The 24,635-nt window shown below is 41.4% G+C and overlaps 1 protein-coding gene and 1 long non-coding RNA gene across 7 annotated transcripts in view; one reads left to right on the forward strand and one right to left on the reverse strand.

The window, feature by feature from the left end:
- The window catches only part of DENND2B (DENN domain containing 2B), a 153,364-nt gene that overhangs the window by 109,486 nt on the left and 19,243 nt on the right, over window positions 1–24,635 (reverse strand). For 2 of the 6 annotated variants that reach the window (XM_026668353.2, XM_087950930.1), the window contains exon 2: window positions 1,398–1,491. The gene's annotated coding sequence lies outside the window, so the exon portion shown is untranslated. Of the gene's footprint in view, window positions 1–678; window positions 824–1,397; window positions 1,492–24,635 lie in introns of those variants that run through there. The other 4 variants (XM_026668354.2, XM_026668352.2, XM_087950931.1 and 1 more) reach the window with 3 other exon arrangements.
- Window positions 782–7,396, forward strand: LOC148133312 (uncharacterized). The gene is made up of 3 exons (XR_015746659.1): window positions 782–904; window positions 5,497–5,537; window positions 7,242–7,396. It is a non-coding gene; the product is annotated as an uncharacterized LOC148133312 (long non-coding RNA).

A 24,635-nucleotide genomic window follows, 5' to 3' on the forward strand; every position in this document is an offset into this window, starting at 1 on the left:
GGAACATTTTGTTAAAATTATACTTCTGCTTTACCTCCGTAGGAAATTCATTTAAGCCACCTTTATTTTAAATCACCTACTAGCAACTAATTCATATTCTCATACAACAAGTTGAGATCAAAAACTGTTCCCCAAAATACATTCTTCTGAAGAACTCTATTCTATACACAGATACACATAAAACAAACACTGGATAATTATTTGTCACACTGACACTTTTTGTTCATACAGATCAAATACAATGTTCGAATAATAGTCTCAAACTGCAGCTGTAGGTATCTCAGCCAACAGAAAAGCACAGTAAACTTCGAATGAAACCATCTTTTTTGAGGTGGTTTTAAAACTGCCATCTGCCAGACACCGGAAAAATGTCCTAATTTCCCTCTTCTCTTTGTTGTTTGGAATATATCTTATAATAAAAGAGAAGTAATCCAAGTATAAAATTCACTGAGTCCAAATACTCTCTATAAGGATTGGGGGGCTCACTATGTCCTTCTTCTTTGCTTAACAAAGTCCAACTGTTGAGTATGACATCACTCCCAACAGCTTGGGACTTCCAAAACATATGCTGACATGCCGTTCAGAATACACTGTCTAAGCAGGAAAGAGCAGGAGCGAAAGAGAAACAATGCAAGAGAGAAGAAGCAAGAGAAACACAAAATGGAAAGTTTTCATTACCTGATACAGAACAGACTTTCTTTTCCATGCCATGCTTGATTTTGTATTTCCCAGACCAATTTTTTTTAAAAAAAAAAATATTGCCCTATGAACAACAGGGACTGGACGGCTGAGTTGGGAGTAAAATACCTGCTGTGATTCCCACAGCTCCTTCACATGACCTTTCACAGAGCAGAATTTATCCAAAATGATTGCCCAGAGAGAGAAGGAGGGAGAGAGAGAAAGGGTGAGTATACAGACTGGCTGGGTTAGTTGTCATGGAGATCACTCTCCCTCACCCTTTCCCTCACACATGCTCCCTTGCTTTCTGCGCACAGTCTCTCTCTCACACACACAAGTCATACAGAGCGTCACCGCTTTGGAAGGCATCTATCAACCAGCACTTTTCTTTAATGCAATCTGTCTCTCCTCCCTGATTTCTGTCAAGAACAAAAAACTTTTTTAAAAAACCCGTGGTCTGTAATTGATTATTACAGATTAGGAAAGATAACATGTCTTCAGCAAGTGACGTAGTGTAGACAGAAGGGGGCAGGGACAAGCTGCATTGCCAAAACTTATTATGCAATAAAATAGGAGTGCCTGATGTTGAGTCACTGAAGGTGCAAGCATATGTGGCCTATGACATGACAAATCTGGTATTTCTAACTTTGATATGGATTGGAAACACAATAGTAAGAATCTCAAAGTTAAAAAAACCCTACTGTTGCAGCAAGACATACCTTTATGGCTTAACTCCTCTTTTCTTTGTAGGGCTCTTAATGTCTGCAGATCTTCCTTGTCCTCAAGCCCAATATCCGGTATTCTTTCATCCTTCTGCAGTTAAAAAGAAATTCAGGATTGAGATCACCTTGTGAAATAGGATGCAATCCTTTCTCTCAAATGTTTTCCTTGCTTCCAGGATTCAATGTACAATACCACAAATGTTAGCCACTTTTCATCCCAAGTTAACATCTCTTTGCTTGCCTACAACTGGTTATACTTGTCATTTGTTCAATTAACAAAAAGAAGTATTGCAACAAATCCCAATGTTGTCAGATTCAGCCACTTAAAACCATTTCATTAGACGTGACCAAAATAACACCCCCCTTTTTTTTACTTCTCAGTCGACAGCAAATGTGCATCTCTTTGATAAGCTTTCTAGTTTTAAAATGGAATGATTTTTCTTAAAAAGAAACCCTGATATTTGAACATATAGTAGATGCAAAGGCTATCAAAGTGGCATAATTACTGTTAGTTTGATTAAGTTTTTTCAGGCATTTCATAGAGCTTCTTGTACCCACTACTGACATGGATATTAGATACCCTGAGATATATGGGATTCTAGTTTTCTGGATAAGGCTTACCATAAGGGTAGGAGAAGGAGAAGAAGAACCCTTTCCACTATGAATACAGAGCAAATCAAGTAAGACTTTGATAACAAGAATAACATAAAACCAGCAAGACTGAAGACCTAGCTCAAATAAAACAATGGGTCCATTCTATCAGGATACTCGGCATAAATACATAAAACATATTTTGAAAGCATATTTTAGGTATAACAAAACCACAGTTTAAAAAACTAAAATGTTCCATTGCAAAAAATAGTACAAGATAATTAGAAAAGTAGATATATATTCACACACACATACATGTGTATAAATGTTAAAAGAGCTATTAAACCTATGGTTAATAAAAATGCTTGAGATTTCCAAAGTGCTACGTGCTTAGTCAGAAATTCTGAGCAGGAAACTACTTACTTGAATGAGCTCTTCAGTTCCTAAGCTTACAACATACTTTTCCAGGAAAACTCATGACTAGAATTGCTAATTCTTTCATCCTTATTATACAAAGGTAAAATAATACTGTACATAATATTTGAAGATTGGTGCACAATATACCTTTGCCATTTTTCACCTCCACTCTCTAGTTCTGTTTCCTTCAGGAACCTAGATTAATTTCAAAAGAAAACAACTTGTTGAATTTTGCTTGAACTCTTCCTTGTTGATGTAAACCCAAGGACTGAATAGGTCTACAAGACTGGGCTCCCAAAAAGGCCATACAGTATTCCAGAATAGGGGCCACCAAAAGTCTACTTTTAAGCTCTCAGCCCCGACAATATCCAAAGGGAGATGGGCTCAAAACATCACTTTCTGAGTGAATTGCATAGGGAAGGCAGAGTCTACTTGTAAAAGGCAGTCCTATATATAACATGGATCCATACCATAAAGAGATGGATGCCATACCATAGGTCAACAAATAGCACTTTGACTTGTACTCAATAATACACTGGCAGCCAATGCAGCATTTCAATGCATATGAAGCAATGCTGCAGTGGCTTTCCAACACCAGTATGTGAGCTGTATCAATTACAGTTTCGGAGGGGGGGGGGCTTCAAAAGCAGCCCGAGGAAGAGAATGTCTAGCTAAAAAAAACATGTATGATGGTCACTTCTGTTCAATAATTCTCATATTGGCCAAAGTTGAGACTCTGGATGCAGTCCTTTTGTTCTAGAAGTAGAGCCCCCAAAGTAAGGACTGCTTTTTCAGCAGCAGAATAATCTTGGTCCTATTCAGCATAGGGACCATGCCCAAACCTGATGGCTTCTGGACAAAAAGCAACTCTTTGTCTTGTTAGAATAAAACTTTAGCTTGCTTCATCCAATCCAATTCTGGGTAAAAGCATCCACTGCACCTCCTTTCCAGCCAGAATGAAGATATACACCTGAGTATCTTCTGCCAGGAATCCTGTCACATCCTTGGAATCCATATAATCAAAAGAATGCTGGGTAGACAGTCAAATATGTTATCCAATTTCTCCCCCTTGTCTCTGCTTAAAAAGAATCTAAGCTAGAGCAAATGCAAACAACTTTATCAGTAAACTGCCTTGCAAACATGCCTCAGCAGCCTGGGGGGAGGGGGCAAGGGGGGGAACATCCCATCTGTCCACTCCTAGTAGGATACTGGCCACTTGCCAGCCAACATTCACTCATGTAATGAGTTAACAAAGAACTCCTAAGTTGATGAATGTAAGGATGAGAGCAATCAACCAATGGAACAACCTAATGATGAATCAATGAATCAACCTAATGATGAGAGCAATCAGTCAATGGAATAGCTTGTCTTCAGACTGTTGTGGGTGCTCCATCACTGCAGCCTTTCAAAAAGAGACTGGATAACCATTTATCTGAAATGAAATAGGGTCCTCTGCTAAGGTCTCCCTTCCAACTCTATTATTCTATACAGGTAGTCCTCAGCTTGTGACCACAATTGACCCCCAAGATTTCTGTTGTTAAGTGAGACATTAAGTGAATTTTGCCCCCATTTGAAGACCTTTCTTGCCTCAGTTGTTAAGTGAATCACTGCCGTTGATAAGTTAGTAACCGGATTCTTTAGTGAATCCCCACTGGCTTTGCTTTTGTCAGAAAGTCGCAAAAGGAGGCTCTCATGACCCTGGGAGACAGCAAAGGCCATAAATATGAACCGGTTACCAAGCATTTGAATTTTGATCACATGATCATGTGGATGGTGGAAAGGTTGTAACTGTGAAAAACGGTCATAAGTCGCCTTTTTCAGTGCCGTTGTAACTTTGAATAGTCACTCAATGAACTGTTGCAAGCCGAGGACTGCCTGCATAGATACTCCTCCATTTTTTTTCTTTGCATCCCACCTTTATTATTTTTATAAGTCAGCCAAGTGGCAGGAATGTCTAACACTCCTTCCTACTCCTATTTTCCTCACAAAAGCAACCCTCTGGGATAGGAGGGGAGGGGGACGAGCTGAGAAAGAATGAATGGCTTTCATGCCTAAGGAAGTGGGACTAAAGCTCACAGACCTCTGGCCTGTGCCTTCTCCGTTAGACCAGGGGCCTCCAACCTTGGTAACTTGTGAAGACTTGTGGACTTCAACTCCCAGAGTTCCTCAGTCAGCAAAGCCCTGCATTAGACCAAACTGATGTTATTGGGGCTGGAATTTCCATCACTAAACAATGCGGTCGTAAAGTGCATGCCATGTGACCACAACACTTAGCAACAACAATCCTGGCCTTCCTTGTTGCCATCATCAATGAGAGGAACGTGAGTCACTAAAGCAAAGACTTGACATGAATAATCCAATCATCAATAATCAAAGTCAATGGGGAAGCTGGCAGGAAATTGGAAGCCCTGATCACAACAAGTTCTTTCCTCAGGCAGTTTGAAAGCAGGCCTGTGGACAGGTAGTCCTCGACTTACGAACAGTTCGTCTTTTCAAAGTTCCAACGGTGCTGAAAAATATGACTTATGGCCGTTTTTCACACTTACGATCTTTGCAGCATCCTCATGATCCTGTGATCAAAATTCAGACGCTTGCCAACTGGTTCTTATTTATGACTTTTTGCTGTGTCTCACCATCGTGTGATCTCCCTTCTGACAAGCAAAGCCAACGGAGAAGCCAGATTCACTTAACAAACACGTTACTAACTTATCGGCTGCAGTGATTCACTTAACAAGATGATGAAGATGGATTGGAACTTTATGACTGCGGACAAAATAGAGATGCAAGTGAATTGTATGAAGGAAATGCTTTGAATGTGTTTGCTGCATAGAGAGAAGGAATGAGGATCAAACTGAAAAGCAAATACAGTATATAAAGGTAAAATAAGAGGTTTAGAGAAATATCGAAGGTCATGGTTGAATGGGATTGAGGAGATCCAGAAAAAAAGAGAGTTGAAAAGTTCAAACAAAAAGCTATGTGCAGTATTAATCAATATATACATGTAGTAGTTGCAAAGACAGATAGTGTTATGGAGACATATAGTTAATTGTGTTGGTGTGAGCTAGGTATTTCCTTTCTCTTTTCCTAGAATTACTTCCTCTCAAAGTGAACAGTGTGATCAATATCCAGGTATGTACTTATGTTTTACTACCATTTCCATTTATATTTTGCTTCCCCCTTCCCCAAGAACTCAAAAAGATATCTCTTTTTTTCTTCACAACCACCATTCTATAGGTAGAGGTAAGAATGTGTGACTAGTCACCCAGTGTGGCTCTTTAACCATCATGGCATCCTGCCATCTATCCACATTATAAAAAATAAAATAATGTTAATTACACCAGTATCTCGTGCTATAGTATGGAAATATAAAGCATCTACTGAACTCAAAGGGAACTCCTGCAAGAATTTCAGTTATGGCAGAAGCCAATCAAAACTTTTAAACTTTAAGACAAGGGCTTGGAAACTTCCTTTAAAATGAACTCGTTCAATGTTGAAAGCTCTCGGCAATAAAGGCCCTACAAACTCAGAAAGATTCGCATTTGTCCTAGGGAAGGTAAGCAGCGAGCTCAACACTCCCCCTTGTGGGAATGCAAATACAGCACAGATACTAAGTTCTAATTTAAATTAAGATCCCCTATGTTTCTGTTTGCATATTAATTCTGATATTATCAGATCACCACAAAGCTTTCATCATCCAGCACTTCATTAAGGAAAAAAATGATACTTTGAAACTTTCCTAACAGCATCTTATTGATTTAGCTTACACAGAAGGCTATCGCTTAGAATTTCACTTCTCCATGAAATGTCCAGAACTACTAAAACACTGGTGTCCCCCTTATTAATCAGAAATCTACTCGAGTTTCCATTAGCAGCTAACTATTCAAACTCTGACACAAATACTCATCTCAAAATGAAAGGAACAGAAATTATTCTGGCTTTTAGGCTGGAATGGGCAAATCTGCAGCTTTTGTAACATCTTTTGCTTTTCAGCAGTTGCACCTGTGGCTGTCCCTCCATCCCATCACTGGACTCCAAATGTACTTTGGGTAACTCACAATATAATAATACATAAAACTTATAACACACACAAAAAATAGAATGAGATCTGGTCACTCTGTACAACAACATGGACAAAGATACATCTGACAAGGGACTCCATCCACTGGGCAGTGTTGGTCTTCAGGATTTGGTGATCTAGACCAGGGTCTCCAACCTTGGCAACTTTAAGACTTGTGGACTTCAACTCCCAGAGTTCCTCAGCCAGCAAAGCTGGCTGAGGAACTCTGGGAGTTGAAGTCCACAAGTCTTAAAGTTGCCAAGGTTGGAGACCCCTGATCTAGACTACAAATGTAGGAATGATCCCAAAATGCCATTGCATGGGTATAACTTTAGTGGCCATTGTGCCAGCTGCTAGTCAGGGCAAAGGGATTTAATCAGGTAGTATGTGCCAAGTAGTAAGGTACTAGAGCAAACATGTACATTATGAACCATAGTGGCGCAGTGCTTAGATGCAGTATTGCAGGCTAATTTTGCTGACTGCCAGGAGTTCAGTCCTAACTGGCTCAAGGTTGACTCAGCTTTCCATTCTTCAGAAGTTGGTAAAACGAGGAGCCAGATTACTGGGGGGGCAATATGCTGACTCTGTAAACCGCTCAGGGAGCACTGTAAAGCACTATGAAGCAATATATAAGTCTAAGTGCTATTGCTATTGCTACATGCTCCGTACCTCATCCTATAAGCAACATGCTGCCTTTGGTTCTGTGGAAAATGCTACCTATTTAATGGGCAATGCAGGTGGGATACAAGAATGAGCCATCTTGTTCTTTTCTCCAGACGCGAAGCTGTCTGCCTTGGTCCTACTGAAGGCTTCCTGGTATCCGTCCTGTTTTCTCAGCCTTCAAATCCCATTGAACTGGATGATGCATCATATCGGTCCATGGATTGTTTAACCATGAGTTATTGAATAAACAACCAAACAAACAGCTAAAACAGTGCAGTAATGCTTTTGGTCAAAACTCATGCTTTATAGTACATAGTATCTGGGTCAATACACCACAGTAAACCAAACAGATGTGCAAACTGAGGACTATTGATGCCTATAATATATGCAGTTTTTTATAGTAATATCATGGATTATTGTTATATGTCACTAAAAAAACATATGAACATATTCATGAATAATTATTAGGAATTCAGGGGAAACCTCATTACCATTGGAGGTTCAGAAAACAACCCGGTTTTCTATCTCTTCCAGTCATGCTCTTGAAAAATACACTGCTTGTCTGTACAGCCACAACTGACTCACTTCCACCTCCTGTCTAGTGATGTTAATCAAACTGAGTCATCTTCACTCATACTTTCTAAGATCTTCTTACCTTCCACTGTGATTCCTCACTGGTGCTTTAGGGGGACTATAAACAATATTTTGTTGGGTCTAAAGAGGCATCATATCAGGGAAATCATCTCTACTCAAAGCTGATGCCAGGTCAAATATTTTGGATTTCAGTTTCCATGTGAAACTTCCAAACTTATCGCCACTATTTTTTTTTTTACTTCCTTGGATGATAAATCTGAAGCATTTGCACAGCCTTGCTCTGTGTTGTTACGACAAGCTGAGGCAATTAGACTACTGAGGCAACAGATGTGTCATTTCAAAATACCCAGTTTTTTAATCATACAATTCCAGCAGGATAGCCCAATCCAACTTTGCATTTGTAGGGCAAAGCAACTGTTGACCTTGTAACGTAAAAAAAAAAAAAAGACATTGTCAGTCATGGTCTCATCTGAATCTTCTGAGTCAGAAGCTAAAAAGGCAGACCGGACAGTCAGCTTACAATTAAGTAATTAAGTACCTGCAGCAATTTCAAGAAAAAAAAACTGAGCAGGTAAGACTCTGGTCTGATAATGAATGGTTAGATTTAGCAAAAGACCTTAAACTGAAGAACATACCAACAGCAATGAAGAGTTGAACAAAAGGGATCAGCAAAGGATTTTCAAGTCACCAATGGCCCCAATCAAGCCATGTCAGCACCTAGAGCTATATAAAGCAGCTTTCAGGACTCTGCCTCTGTTGGAAGCAATGTTCTGGCTTTGTGTTCAGGCCAGCACATGACATTATCTGGTGCTATAGAAAGTGTTATCGGAACCTTTACAATCATTGCAATAGCAGCTTTCAAGTTTGTATCCATCATTCTCTCTTGAATCAGCGGGCAGAGGACATTCTCACCAAACCAGGAGGAATCAAGTGTTTTCTGAATTTGGGAGATTGCCCCAAAGCCGTGGTAGATTGTGGTTCCCACTGAAGCTTTGGATCTTGTTACATCAGTCTCCTACTATCTTGTGTGAGTGATCAACTAGCACTGATGGTATTACCTAGTTTGGGTAATGAAACATCTGCAAGAAAATGAGCAAGGTCAGAGAGCACCAAGGATCCCTCATTTCAACCCTGAGCTACAAATATAATCCTTTACTGATCAATTGAGCTGGTATGGAAGCCAAGAAAGTGACATTTGAGCACAAAAGTCCATCCTTTTCCCAAAATGCATTTTTCCCAGAATAGATAGTGGGAAACAGAAGCTGAAGTTGAAAAGTCATCCAGAAACATGAAGGAGTCAGGCAGCCTCAAATATGATGGATAAATAAATAAAGCAGACATAGCACAGTAGCTTAAAGCAAGGAGAGAAACAGTCAAATTAAATAAAGGTAGGAAAAATGGTATGGAAGGCAGAACAAAAGTCTTGTTTTGATTCTCTCAATCTCCCACTTTTCAAGAATGTTATATTTAGTGCGCTGAGCCAAAGTTTATTCTTTTGGGAGCCTGGTTTTAGGGAAACACAGTCTGATGCATTTGTCACTCCTAGATAAACAAGATCTCTTCTGTCTTGCCATCTGTCGTGAAAAGTAGTCAGACCAACTGAAAACCAGCAATTGACTCAGGCATTTTTGCAGAGACCTTTTCACTCTTTCAAACACACAGCCCTTCCCTCATGTCATCCTATAGTATCCCTTACTACTGGCTGCCAAGGAACCCTAGGAACAAAGGAAACCACAGGAATTAAGCTGGTTACAATTCTTGGGCACAGCCGCCATTTACTCACCAAACAGATGTTGTGAGTCGAGGACTCCCAAATTATAAGCCAGTTCTGGGAGAGAGTAGGACTCCAACTAAAGATAGTATTTCTTCAGAATGAGATGGCTATTGTATCCAGTGCTACTCCACCTTGCTGGAATTAAGTTTCAACCTATTCTTCCCAATCCAGACACTTATATCCTACAGGAACCTAGACACATTTCGATATCACTTGATCAAGGCAAGATGTAAAGATAGCTGTGTCCGTGGATGACTTGTCAGTGGATGACTTCACGCAGTTGCTTCATTTAGATGTTGAATAAGAGCAGGGAGAGCTCCAAGCACTGCAGCATCCATAACTGAGGAACCTAGGTCATGATTTCTCCCCACTATCATCACTGGCTGGAACCACTGCAGAAGAATAGCCCCCAGACTGAACCCTCCCTAGAAGGCTACCATGTAGAGCAGGACTGAAAACTCGCAGCCCACGGGCCAGATGCATCATACTCTGGCCATGCCCACGCCTGGTTTAGTGAAGGTGGGGGAAAGTCCCAATACGTCACATGACACCACCATGACAACGTGAGTTTGGCACCCCAATGTGGATGGTTCCAAGGGCTGATGTGAAATCAAGCAATACCTGCAAGGTTTTACTCATCCATTAAATTGTCTCTAAACTATTCAGTCTTGTCTCTATACTATATTCCAGGCCTGAAACCAGTCAAAATAATCCATTTCCCTCTGGGTCTTCAATCGTTGCATCATCATCCTAATCCTGTCTCCTGTCCTCTCCCTGGAGGTTTTCATCAACTGAAAAAGGCAGAGGTCCAGACTGGTACTAGCACAGTATTGTGTTGGACTGCACTACATTTATATGAAGTTGAATAGCTGGATAAGGAGAAACCACAGTGACTCTCGGCATCAGAAAGCGGACTCCTAGTTGCTAAAAGATTGCTCCTCCCTGCTCTAAAATATGGATTGTATTGGTTTGTTACAGTTCATAATAGGACACTTTGAACAACTGAAGGAAACTAAACAACTAACATGCAGAAGGAGACAAATTGAGAAGAGTTATAGAGAGAAGCAAAGACATTTTAGTAAAAGATTTTTTAACAGAAACAGGTCAGCTATTCAATAATTTTCAACTAGTTGAGCCTAGAACTAATGCTGCCTTTAGAAGTTTTCACTTAGAACACCATAAATTTTGGGAAAGACATTTGTGCTACTTTCCACTGCAACAGAATGACAATTCTGAAAAAGAAAAATGCATGTTTCCCTTTCCATTGCTTTGGATTAAACTAACCTTGCATTGTCTTGTCTAGTCTATTTATGTGGAACTCTGGAGTCAGACAAGTCTTCAGAGTGCTAAAAATTACAGACACAGCTTGTTTAGGCTAATAAAAATAGAAGTGCACGTCTAATCAATCCACAAAGTGTTCTCAGATCTAATCCTGTTAATACTGTGCGGCTAGGAACTGTAGCTTTTAAAGTATATCTTTATATACTTTGCAACCTAAGAAACTTTAAGAAGTGTTGTCCTACAATTTCCAGAATTCCCCATCAGCACTGGGGAATTCTGGGAATTAAAGTCCACACCTCTTAACATTGCTGATATTGAAAAATACCGTTTTAAAATATGTTTTGTTTCTGATCAGACATGCAGGCTGATTATAATCAGTCTTTTAAAACAATGTTTCAAAAACAATAGTAACTACATAAGGGTGCTGAATATATTCAATAACATATTTACTTAGATCACTTTCTGGCTTAACTATTTGGACGAGACACATTAGCTTTGTCCGAAACATGATGCAGAAAAGAGTGTCAACATCATGCACCAGAAAGATCAATGCTGAAGATCTCATTCAGAGATTGAATCAGAAATTAGGAGATTCAATGATGGTCTAACTTCAAAGATATCACAAAATGGCCCTAAACAGAAATATAAATGGGCTGTGGACAGGTAGTCCTCAATTTATGACCACAACTGGGACCAAAATTTCTGTTGCTAAGCGCAACATTTGCATTGTAAGGTTTGCTCCATTTTACGATTTTTCTTGCCACAGTTGTTAAGTGAATCACTGCAGATGTCAATAACATGATTCTTAAGTGAATCTGGCTTTGCCACTGACTTTGCTTGTCAGGTCACAAAAGCGGATCACATGACTTCTGGAAACTGCAATTGTCATAAATATGAGTCAGTTGCCAAGCATCTGCATTTTGATCACACAAGGAAGATGCTGCAACAGTTGTGTGAAAAACGGTCATGTCACTTTTTTAGTGCCAATGTAACTTTGAATGGTCACTAAGTGATCTGTTGTTAAGGCAAGGACTATCTATATTTACCTGATAACAGGTAATTATAAAAAGTGACATGATTGTAACTTTACAGTTATCCACGAACCCACCTGAATTACCTTCTACAAGATGGAGGGATGGGTTACAAAATGGGCGTTGGTAGAAGTTACCCTGAACGTCCTTTCTATCTATGCTGCAAGAGAGCCCAGGATGGGTTGACTCCTTCCTATGATGTCATTTAGCTGAGTCTGTACTAAGATATAAAAGCCAGACCCCGGAAGTTACCCCAGCTTTGGCGAAGATACTTGACAAACTGAAAGGTGTCTCTGAAAGCACAAATGAATACAGAAATATGACTTACCCTCTCTGGACGAATCAAGGGAGGGGCTGGGCTCTCTCGCAGCATAGATAGAAAGGGCGTTCAGGGTAACTTCTACCAATGCCCATTCTCCTCCATGCTGCATCGAGAGCCCAGGATGGGACATACCAAAGCTTGCATGTCCACGGGCGGGTCCTTGCCCGGCTCATCACACCGACTTGTTGAACCACTCGTTGAAGCACCCATCTGCCGAAGGCTGAAGTTGCCAAGACAAAGGCATCCAGACAGATCTCCTCCAAGGGTGCTTGGGTCGCCCAGGCAGCCGAAGTAGCCACGTTTCTGGTAGAGTGCGCCCTCAGACTTTGAGGAACCAGAAGGCCACAGCTTTGTAGGCCTGCTCAATGCAAGATCTGACCCACCTGCTAATAGTAGTAGTAGAAGCCTTGTGCCCCAAGTGAGAAAGGAAAAGGAAACAAACATGGCTTCTGACTTCCTGAAGGAGGAAGTGCACTTAATGTATATTCTAAGAGCCCTTCTTACGTCTAGCATGTGCCACTGCTGCTCTAAGTCATGGTGCGGGAGGGGGCAGAAGCCAGGCAACATAATGTCCTGGGACCTGTGGAACAGGTGTTAACCTTTGGAAGAAATGAGGGGTCCAGACTGAGGACAACCCTATCATCGTGAAAGGAACAAAGGTCCTGTCTGATGGAAAGAGCAGCAAGCTCCGATACCTGCCTGGCTGAAGTGATGGAAATGGGGAACACTACCTTCAGAGTCAGGAAACGGAGAGACAATGTTCTAAGGGGTTCAAAGGGGTGCTTCGTAAGGGCATTAAGGACCTCATGAAGATCCCAGGAAGGATACCTGTGAACCACCGGGGGTGTAGGTTGGAAGTCCCCCTTTAAAAAAAACCTTCCTGACTGAAGGGTGATGGGATAAGGAAGGAAGCGAACCCCATGAAAGAACCTAGGAGAGGGCCTCAGCCTGCCTGAGTAAGGTGTTGGGGCCAAACCTTTCTACAGATCATGCTGAAGGAATCTAAGAACCTCTGCCAACTGGGCTGAAGCAGGAGAAAGACCCTCCCTAAGGCACCCTCGGGAAGGGCCTTCCAGGTGGCATCATAGATATGCCTTGTGGAAGGTTTGCGAGATGCCAGGATAGTGATTATAACCCTTTCAGGAAGATCAGCCACCCCTAGCCACTGCCACCCAAGTGCCACATGGTCAGCTTGAGCCACAGGGGCTCTGCGTGAAGCAGAATCCCCTGATGAAGGGAGGTTAGATGGGCTGGGATCCTCCAAGGAGAAGCCCCCGATAGGTTGACCAGGTCTGCAAACCAGGGCGTCCTTGGCCAATAGGGTGTCAGGAGGAGGAGCTCCGCTCGTTCCTCCAACATCTTCCGAATTACTGCTGGAATGATGGGAAGCGGGGGAAAGGCATAGAGGAGACTTTTGGACCATCTGCACCAAACAGCATTGGTCCCCTTAGCTTCCTGGCAAGGAAACCTGGTGAAGAATCTGGTGACCTGGGCGATTTGAGGAGTGGAGAAGAGATCCACCTCCGGCGTTCCAAATCTGAGGAAAAGGTCCCTGAATAGAGACGGAGGAATGGACCATTCTGCCTGGTCGACTAGGCTCCTGCTGAGCCAGTCAGCCTTGGAGTTGTCAATCCCGGAGATGTGGTCCGCCAAGATTGAAAACAGGTGTTTCTCTGCCCATAACACCAACCGTAGCGCCTCTCCCATGAGGGCTCTGGACCTCGTCCCCCCTTGCCGGTTGACATGAGCTATGGCGGCCATGTTGTCCATAAGGACTAGAACATGGGAGCCAGTCACTGAGTGCCTGAAATGCTTGAGAGCTAGAAAAATGGCTCTGAGCTTTAGCCAATTTATGGGAGGGTCCAGCTCTGACCTGGACCAAGGTCCTGAGCTATCTGGCCCTGCATATGGGACCCCCAACCCAGGAGGCTGGCGTCGGTGGTTTTCACTAGCCTGTCTGGGACCCTGAAAGGGAGTCCCTTCCATATTAATGGGGAAAGCCACCAATTGAGAGATCTCCGGATTTGTGGCGGGAGCGGGACCTTGATGGATGAGAGGCTGGTTCCTGTTCGTTGGTAGGGAAGCAGGAACCATTGGAGTGGATGGGAGTGGAAAAATCCATGGCTCTGGAGATATGACAGGGTAATTTGCAGATCCCGATGGGCTGCATGGATGGAGGACGACAGAATCAAAATGTCGTCCCAGTAGCATTGGATCTTCACTGGAACAGAACGCAGAGATGCCGTCAATGCCTCCAGAACCTTTGTAAAGACCCTTGAAGCCGATGAGAGGCCGAAGGGAAGTGCTCGATACTGGTAATGGGTATTCTGATAACAGAAACGGAGAAACTGGCGATGATGAGGCCAAAAGGGGATGTGGAAGAAGCCTCCATGAGATCAATGGAAGAGAGGAGATCGCCCTCCCGAACGCTCTCTAAAATAGAATGCAGAGTCTGCATTTTAATTTGTCTGTATTTTACAAATTGGTTGAGAATTTTTATATCCAGGATGGTTCGCTACCCCCCCTGAGGCTTTGGGAACGATGAAAAGGTGAGAGGAAAGCCCACATCCCCGTTGAGAGGGGGGAACAGGTTGAATAGCTCGGATTTCAAGAAGGTGTTGAATGGCCTGTTTCATGAGATTTTGCCTTGAAATGTCCCAAGAGACAGGCCAGCTCAAAAAAAAAAAAAAATTTTTTCCCCCTTTTGGGGGTGGCATTAGGAAGTCCAATTGTAACCCTCACCTAATAGTGCAGAGCATGCAGGCATCCGTCGTTGACTCCTCCCATTTGGAGGCAAAGAAGGCTAGGCGACCTCCGATGGGTAGGGAGAACGAGGGATTACTTAGAGCGACGGAAGGAACGACCCCCCCCCGAAACGGCTGTTTACCAGTAGAAGGTTGTTGCCTGCCAGATGTTTCCGCACGTTGGTCTTGGCGATGGGAGTATGGACTCTTGAGACTGGGGGAAGCGGGATGAGGTCTCCACTTGAAAGGCAGGAGGGCGATAAGGAGCTGGGCGATAGTCGGCTCTCTTCCTAGAGGAAGAGAGAATCTTACGTTTATCTCTGGTTTTGATGCAATAAGGTTCCAGAGCATTGCCAAAAAGCTTATCTCCCGCGAATGGAACTGAAGCCAGCTTCCATTTACGGCGTGACTCCGCCTGCCAATTTCTGAGCCATAACAGTCTTCTTGCTGCTACTGAAGATGCCATGGCCCTAGATGCAAATTTGGCAGAATTGAGAGTGGCATCTGCAGTGAATTCCGCCGCTGCGATAATCTTATTAAGGTCTTGGTGAGACCGAAGGTCAGATGTAGGCAATCTAATCTGGAGTTGGTGCAGCCACTGTATGGATGCCCTTGTGAAAAAAGGATGCTGCTGTTGAAGGCCGAACAGCCCATGCAGTGCCGGAATGTCAACAGAAGGCACTGCCAGGGCATTGTCCAGAGCTGTGCTGACATTGTAGAAACGCTTATCCAGAGAAGATGGGTGAGGACCTGCCGAAGGAGAAGCGCACTGTTCCTTGACCATGTCCAGGAACAAAATGGGAGAAGGTAAAATCTCTGCATGCACTACAGGCTTGGAGAAGAGTGAATCCCCTTGGCGAGAGGGATTTCCTTGTGGCTCGGGAGCCACTTCCTCTGGCGACAGCTTGGCAGTGATCAAGGCCTTGCTGAGTAATGGCTTGAAGAGAGAAGGATTGAAGATCAATGCAGAGGATGTCTGCTCTGGGCAAGAATCCTCTTCCTCTGAAAGATTTTGGTCAAAGGTCTCACCCTAAATCAGGGTGATGAGGCAGGGAACTTATAGATTGAGAAGGGAGAAGGGCCTGAGCCCTTTCCAGAGGTCAAAGAATTTGCTTGAAGCCTTCAGCCAATCCCTGCCTAATGGCCAATGAGACAACATCTTGGATATCCCCTGGTCTATGCTCAAAGGTAGAGGCAGAAGGCCGAAGGCCAGCTGCTGTGGGAGTGAAGGCGGCTTCAGGCCTAGATTGAGAAGAGGTTCGAGGCCTGGAGGGAGGGGGAGGAGCATAGGGCCCAGAAGCCTGTTGGAAATAAGGCCCAGAACTGCTTAGATCCTGAGGAACATATTGTACTGCCAAAGCCTCAGGAGACCAGGATGGAGGATGGAAAGGCTCAAGATAACTTCTCCTCCCCTGGGAGGGCTTGGCTGGGGCCCACGAGTATCACCTGAAACCTGCTGTAATTGCACTCCCTTCTGTTGAATAGTTCTGTTGAACTGCCTCTCTAGGGCTGCGTGTCTGCGCTTTTCTGCCCACAACTCAGCCTGAGTTGCCTTCTTAGGGGCTAGATTTTAGCAGCCACCTCCCTCTGGACCGATTGGGTGCATTGCCTACGTCTTTTTCTCTTATTGGGCTTAGGAGACTGCTCCACTGGGGGGGGGGAATCTCTGCCTGCCCCTTATCTTGCTCCATTGTAGAATAAAAGGCTCTTGTGATGGAAAGAAACTGTTTGTAAATTTTTCTATTAAGCCCCTTAGGGTATAAATGGCCCCCAGGCTTACAATATGGCCGCTCAGCTCGTGGCGGAAGGCTTCAATCCAAGATGGCCGCTGACTATGGAAAACAGGCTCCAAGATCGAAGAATCGCTCCTTAGGCTATAAAGAGCCCCGAGCGAAGTCAGCAAAGGAAAGGGCAGCCTCTGGCCACACGATCAGCTGGCTGACACTGGTATCGGTTTACCAATCGCTTTTTAGACCGCTCAAACCGCAGGCGTGGGGGAGGTCTACAGACACTGCCCAACTTGCCTGAACAGCACTCTGGCAACGCTGCTCCCAACGTTGCAGGAAAGAGAGCCCTGCTCTCCTGGAAGAGCAGCTGCCCTGGGAGCTGCTTGAAGCGAGGAAAAAAGGTACTGAAGATTGCTGGTGATGCTAACTAACAGAACGCTTTCAGAGACACAGCTACTGACTGAAAGGAGCTGAGTCAAAAGCTGGGGTAACTTCCGGGGTCTGGCTTTTATACCTTAGTACAGACTCAGCTAAATGACATCATAGGAAGGAGTCAACCCATCCTGGGCTCTCTTGCAGCATGGAGGAGAAAGATCTTGATCCCAAGGGGAATACCATAGCAAAAGACCAAATGAGATATAAGTGTCTTTTGAAGTCATTACTTTGGATATCAACACTGTCTAGATAAATATTTAAGAAGTCATAAAGTTATTAGTACAGTGGTAAATATAGTGTTAGGGAATAAGTGTCAAGGATGTGGTGTTAATTCTTATTCCAAGCATTTGCAATCTATTAAATTATGAAGTTTTGATTTACCATGCATGGATAGCAATTAAGAAAAAATCTGAATTGATGACATGTACACATTTTATATACAAATTAATGTGTTAGAAAATATACCCAATATGATTTTGTGTGGACAGGGTTTAACTTGTTCAAAAGGTGAGCTCCATTATTTATAATTATATTTTTTTCTCTTTATTATTTGTTCTTTATCCTATTTATTTTTCATTCTTTATATAGTATTGATTTTTCTTTTTTACATACAAGAGCCAATTTGTTCAACAACTGAACACCTCACAGAAGAAAAACAGCCACAAATCCATAAATTCTATTGCATAGAAATTTCAGGCTCCCAGTTGTTCAAAAGTACCATATATGTTCATCAAAATATGGTGTCCAAACTTTGTGATGAGAAATATTGGTAGACATACACTACTTGAATTTGATATAGAAGTTTAACATTCCTGTGAATCAAAACGTGGCTGAGTGACTCCATAGATCAAGTACCGTATTTCCACTTGAATGCTGCCAAAATGGCTCTTTTAGAAAGGGGCATTTTGCTTGTTTTGTTGCTCTCAAAGAATAAATGTGTAAGTTGCCAGTTACTGAAAAAAATATTTCCCTTTTCCATAAAAAGCATTTTTCTCCCTGATAAATCCCTTAAGATGTGTGCAATTCTTCCTGCTTAGAAACTCTCATTTGTTACTAAAATTTGTTCAGCAACAAACAGTCCTACTCTTGATGGATTTATTCCTGCTGCCATGTATCTGCAAGACCCAACCTCACACACTGGGAGCATTCCTGGTACTTTTGTTCATTCTTAGAAAGCCTTGGCATGGCTCATAGGAATATAAATATGAAATGAATATAAATAAGCCATCTTCAATGTTTTTCCCACGATTTAAACCACAAGTAAAAGGGCATGATTTAAATCAACTAATTTAAATCATAATTTTTCAGCAGCAACTGTCATCTCTGTCCCGCAGCAGCTTCCTCTTCTGACCCACTGTTGACTCACCGACAGCCCCATTCATTTTAATGGGATGGCTGGTGATGCGGCAGTGACACACACCAAGGTCAGGGACGTGGCAAGCAGCAGGTAAGCGGATGCCCACTAACAGGTGCCCCCATGATGGATCTGAACTGACAGGTGCTCTTTAATATTATATTTATAAACTTAGGTTTTGTTCTGAGAAAGGCTTCCTGAAACCATAATTAAGCACACACTTAGTTAAAACAACTCATTTTATTTCAATGCTGGGAATTATGTTCATTCCCAGCCGGTCATGAGTCCCGGAGAGTCCCTTCGAGTTTCAAGGATTAATCCGAACAGAATGAATGACTTTGCTTCCTACAAAGGTTTCGTCACCTTTGCCTGTCCTTTATACCTTATGGGAGGGGCAATCACCTCCAAGCCTTACTCCCGAGTTGCCCCCTTTGTCTCAGCTGCTCTTGCCTTCTAGAAGTTCTGCGCACACGCGCACTGGGAACAGGCTCCCCTTATTCCTCAGCCTCGCTGCTGCCAGACTCCAGAAGCTCCAAAGTCAGCACCCCACTCCCAGATGGTCCTGGCCCCATCTCTGTATCAGACGCAGGACCCTCATCCAAGTCCTCTCCTGACTCCCTGACTGGTCCCTGTTCTTTCCTACTGTCCGATTCCGCTGCTGTCTGCACAGGCTGCTGGAGAACCACAACTGGTTTCACTTTCATTTTTACTGCTTGCCCTTGCTCCTCACACTTAGAGCCTGGTGGTACAGATGCATTTCTCTTCAAACTATCATAGAGTTTGTAGTGTGCATAGATTTGCAAAACAATGGGATAAAGGAATATTCCTTAACTTTGTTTTATGATTTATTTTATGGTTACTGTGAAATTGTTGGGAATGCATCAATGCAGTGCATGTTATCTCAGCTTGCAGAGCTTGGATTCATTAAATGAGTTTACCAAAAATGTAAATATTGCAGAATATACAGTCTCATGCTATATACTGTAACTAAACTCCATTTCATGCTGAATAAACTAAATGATTAATGTATCTTAAATAGAAAACTATCTTTAGTTAGATTTTTAGTCCAAAAGCATTTTATTAAAATAAATTTGATTTTTAAAAATCTGATTTAAATAAAAACAATCCTGTTTTTAATTTTTGTTTAAAAAATCTATTTTTATCCACCCTGGAAAGGAGAATACAAGATAATGACATTATAAACTCCTTTTGTGCACAAACTCAGGGCCATCCAATAAAACTATATGTTGGGAGATTCAGGACCAATTTTCAGGACTATTACCTATTTCTTTCTAGAATAGTTAAATTGACTAACACATGCCATGAAGGCCTTCAATTTTGTACCTTAAGAGGCTGGAGAAATTCACGAAGAATCAAATTATCAGCAGCTACTAATCTTGAAAACATGTATTACCTCCTGAATTATAGGGAGAACACTGGAAGAAGACTATTGTTCTTCATATTTTTAAGCATCCTAGTTCCCCAAAGTATAATTAGGAATGCTGAAGTATGGGCCTAAGGCTTCATTTTATGTTTTGGGGTAAAATGAAGCAGTGGTTGTAATTATTTACTGGAGAGGATTTGCATTCTTTTGATCTGTGGTATTCTGAAGCTGTATCAGTATTACTAGCTGCACTTTTTTTTTCTTTTTGCATATGTTTAACCCAGTCTACTGGATGCTTCCTGTGGATTTCCATTAAGAGAAATATGATGATTGGTGGATATGCTGTTCCTCAGTCTATTATTAAAGTCTATGAACTTCAGCAAGAAACAAAGGTCATGTTTTAATAACATTGGTGGGAAAAGATCATTTAGCACAGAGTGATCTTTAAAAGATTTTTGAAGACTGGGTTCATGATTTCCCCGTAGATTAAATTCAAGGAGGAGAATATTCTCTTTGGATTCCATAAGAGAGTTGAAAATTTTTTCAATTATCCTAAATCAGCAGCAGATGAAGTGAACAGGAAGTATGCTCCATTCCAGAATAGAAGCCTTCCATTTCATTATGTGCAGCATTCAGACATATTACATTCTCTGTTGAAAGCAGCTAAGGGTAATCCAGTTAACTCTGTTAAACAAACATCTTTGAGATTAAGTTTGGATTTAAACCAAAGTATGAATTCCTCAGCTGGTTAATTTCACATCAAGGACAGCTAAATATTCTCTTTACCAACTCCAACAGAACAGATCTGGGTAAAATGGAGATAGTGGAAACTTTCATGCAGCTGTCTGGTTTATTCAGAATTGCTTTCTCAGTCTGAGATCAGGTTGTTGATAAAGCTGCCACGTTTGTTGTCCTTCAAAATGCAGCATCATTGCAGAAAGGGATTTCTATAAGAGCACAAGAGTCAAGCCCCTCCCTGTCCCTACCCTTAAATCTTCTCTCATTGGCTTAGGCATAAGCTTCACATGAGAATACAGAAACTTGTATATAGGTTTCTGTGCGGTCACATGGATGTTATTCCTGTTCATGTTAACTCACAAATGACTAGAAAGAGAACACTAGTGCCTTCTTCAAGCATGGGAAACCGTTCTTTCCATGCAATGAACATATGTCTGTGGTTAAAAAAGAAGTATTTTGCTTTTTTGAGGGGACTACCTAAGCTAAATGCTGTATTATGGCTATTTTTTCTATAAAATCCATTTTCCAAAGAGCATTAATCCCCAAAATATGGATATATTACTTACAGCAGGGGTTTAAGTAACCTGTACAACCTGTGGGTCGCAGCCTCTTCATAAACGGGACCTGCGAGTGGCTGGCGGGTGCATGCGTGCGCAGCCCCACTCACATGAGCATCACAGCGGCTTGCGGCATCACTTGTACAAGCATCGTGGATGCTCAAGGCCTCACTCGTGCAAGCGTCACAGGCACTTGGGGCCTCACGAGCGCTTGGGGCCTCATTCATGCAAGCATTGTAGGTGCTCGCGGCCTCACTTGTATGAGTGTCACTGGCACTCACAGCCCCATTTGCGTGAGCAACAAATGCGTGTGCACTCACCTGCCCCTCCCCACAAACCATCCCCTCTTTCCCTCACTCCCCTCTCCTGCTCCAGTCCGCCAACCCAGAAAAGGTTGGAAATACTGACTTACAGTATATTAGAATTGAAATATTGAAAGTTGTGGTTTGTTTCTTTTTACATTCTTGTAATTTTTCCACTTTGAAGAGATTCAAATTTATCAGCAGCATCTTCCTTCAACCAGCAGACAGAATACGCCACTAGACTTTTTGTAAATGTTTTTTTACCCATTTATTAATTTATAGTGTTTATGTATCATCAATTTCACAAGAAAGTAGTTTATTAAACTAAAGATAGCACTATTAAAACAGAGTCAATAGCACTATATCACAACGTAACTTTAGTGTCCACGTTAAGTGAACTTGCCCACTTTTGAATATCATTCCCTGGAAATCATTGCCCATTCTCTTAAACTACTTTCATCACTGATGGCCCTTCAGCAGTCACTGAAAATGGAATTTTTCTGAAGTGTATTCACAGAATAAGATAATGCCAATTGTGGTTGTTGTTAGAGTTTTATTATTATTGCTATTGTTTATATTCTAAATTGTGGCATTTTAATTATATCCTTTCTTAATTAGTTTTCACTGTATAATTAATGATCTTACTGTGCACATTTTAATTCAAATGCATTGACTGTAGTATGCTATTAACCACTCACGTTTTAATAGCATGCAAGTATCATAAATATATAGCAAACACTTGGAAACAACAAAGACAGAATTTTCTGTATCTCTTCCCTGCTATCTTAGTGGCTACCTGAGGTTTTGTAGCACATACTCTAAGTTGACAAGACCAAATTTCTGAAGCCTGAAAATGACAAAACAATAGACAATTGCTTTCAAGGTCCAGTCCAATAGGTGAAGACAATGTTCTCCTCCAGAGAAAAGAGATCTATAATAGGTTTCTTGTTATCTCCAAGCTGACCTTCCAACAGTTTCTTCTCTAATTTCACTCCTACAATCACAACTGTTCCTCAAATCATAATAAGAAGATCTATCATTTAAAATTCTTGGGAGAATGGAAAAAGGAATTCAAGGCAACTATGAACTTAGAAAAATATTATTACTTCAATCAATTTCTACATAATGAATTGATACTTGAATGCAATTTATTTCTTGAATTGTTGCTTTTCCCTTTGTTTGGCTTTAAGCTTCTTTGTGCAGTCACTACCCTAATTCATACTGCACTGTGCTATAATGTAATTTCTTTTTATAGCATAATGTGAAAATCCAATCACTGTAGTTTATAAATCTTCATTTAAATCTTAGCATCCTGTAGAAACTGTTTGATGGGGTATGTGAATTGGTTAATCTTTCTTTATGCAACCATACCTTCAATTTCTACTTTAAAACACAATCAAAAAGGAAACAGAAACAGGAGCTGGATTTTTTTCAGACTTAATTGTTCCCAGAACTATCCTTACTAGCCATTTCTCTGCTGCCTTCCCTTTCCTACATCTGTAATCATCACATCTAGCAAGACATCAGCTGTATCAGATCTAACACATCTCACCATATGCTTAAAAATAAAAGTACCCCAGCCACTGCAGCATCACCAAAAGTGGGCATCTAAATGAGAACCAGGGTTGAGGTTTAACAATTTTGCCCTCAAAGAAACAACTTTCTGGAAAGTGAAACATTAATTGGAAGTGTTTATCTCTGAATTGCAATATCATGTGTTTAAGGAAAGATCATTATCCACAGCTTGGCAATGTAGCTTGGAAAATATTAACAGCAGAACCAAGTCTTCATCTTATTTCATGTCACCAACTGCTGTGAAACAAACTAAAGGAAGCTATAAGCCATACAAATTTATCAATGGTAAAACAAAACAAAAAAATAAGCTAAAGGGAGGAAACAAAGGTTTTTTACTTGGACTATTTCTTATGCCCCTGACTCTCAGAAACATTGTGCAGTATACAATATATTGTATTTGTTTATTTTTAGTAGATATTCTCCCATTCATTTGCCCTTGTTCCAGAAACAGAGAGCAATCTAATCAGTAAAGCAGATACAACACATACACATTATGTCAGTTATCAAAGTATTCAAAATAAAACTAGAAGTACAACAAATCCTGGGGAAAAAACATGAGAAGAAATTGACGCTGATTAGATATACCAAGCACTCTGGGTTGCTGATGGAGCAGACTGCTTCTTTTGTTTCAAGTTGTATTTAGGGCAACATCAGATGTGTTGGGATTATACCACCCAGAATTGTCCATCAGCAAAGCCAATTAGAATTCAGGATGCTGTAGTCCCCATCTGAAGGATGCTGTTAGAAAAGACTGCCCTAGGATTTGATCCCTTCCTGTAGCACACACAGATAGCACAGGTATTCACTGTTGAACTACAAAACCATGCTAGTATGCATAACTCTCCTGAGGATTTTGACATATATGAATGACAATCTTTTGACAACACAAATTCTCCATCCTCAGCTACTGTTGATATAAGACAGAGGAAGGAGCGCAAGGCAGAATTAATGCCAAGAATTTTTTTCTTGCTCCTGCACAGCCAATGCTGTATTATTTTAGCTTCCTATTCAATAAATATAAGGTGCATTAGAGTAATTGAGAAAGATGCAAGCTGGAGTGACAATTCCTGCTATCCTCTCTACCCCATTGTATCAGAATCAACGCAGGCAAGTACTAACAAGCAAAAATGGTGATAAAGAATGTGTAGGTATTGTGTTCTCCCTGAAGCTCCTTTGTGCTGGTACAGCACTAATGTGAGTTAACATTCAGTTCATGAGTTGACACCAATGTGGTAATAGGAGAAAAATGGCCTGTTTCCCAAGTTTTCTCTCCCAAACAAATATAAAAACACACTATAGTAATGAACTCAGGATGTGACTATTTCTCCAAGGACAATGGTATGCTTCATAGTACAGATATGTAGGAGTCTTCACTGGATAATTTAACAACAAATCATTTGGATCGAATTAATTCAAAGTAGGAATATCTTCTTCAAAGAGGGACAGAGAAAAAAGGCGACTTACTGATCCAAGTTCAATAAACTTGGAAAAAATAAGCAAGTTATCTCTTTGTTAACCTAACAGGAATTAAAGTCTGGGTGTTGATTGTAAGTGGAGTCAAACTTTTATATGCTTCCAATGTATTTAATATTTTACTATGAATACATCAAGACAAATGACAGAGAACCAATGGCCGGAAGACTTCATTCAAGTCCATACTGCTAGTCACATACTATGCCCATCTTTAAA

The sequence above is a fragment of the Notechis scutatus genome, chromosome 1 (assembly GCF_049901735.1).
Source record: "Notechis scutatus isolate UNSWTSFEM ecotype Mainland chromosome 1, rNotScu1.2, whole genome shotgun sequence".
NCBI lineage: Eukaryota > Metazoa > Chordata > Lepidosauria > Squamata > Elapidae > Notechis > Notechis scutatus.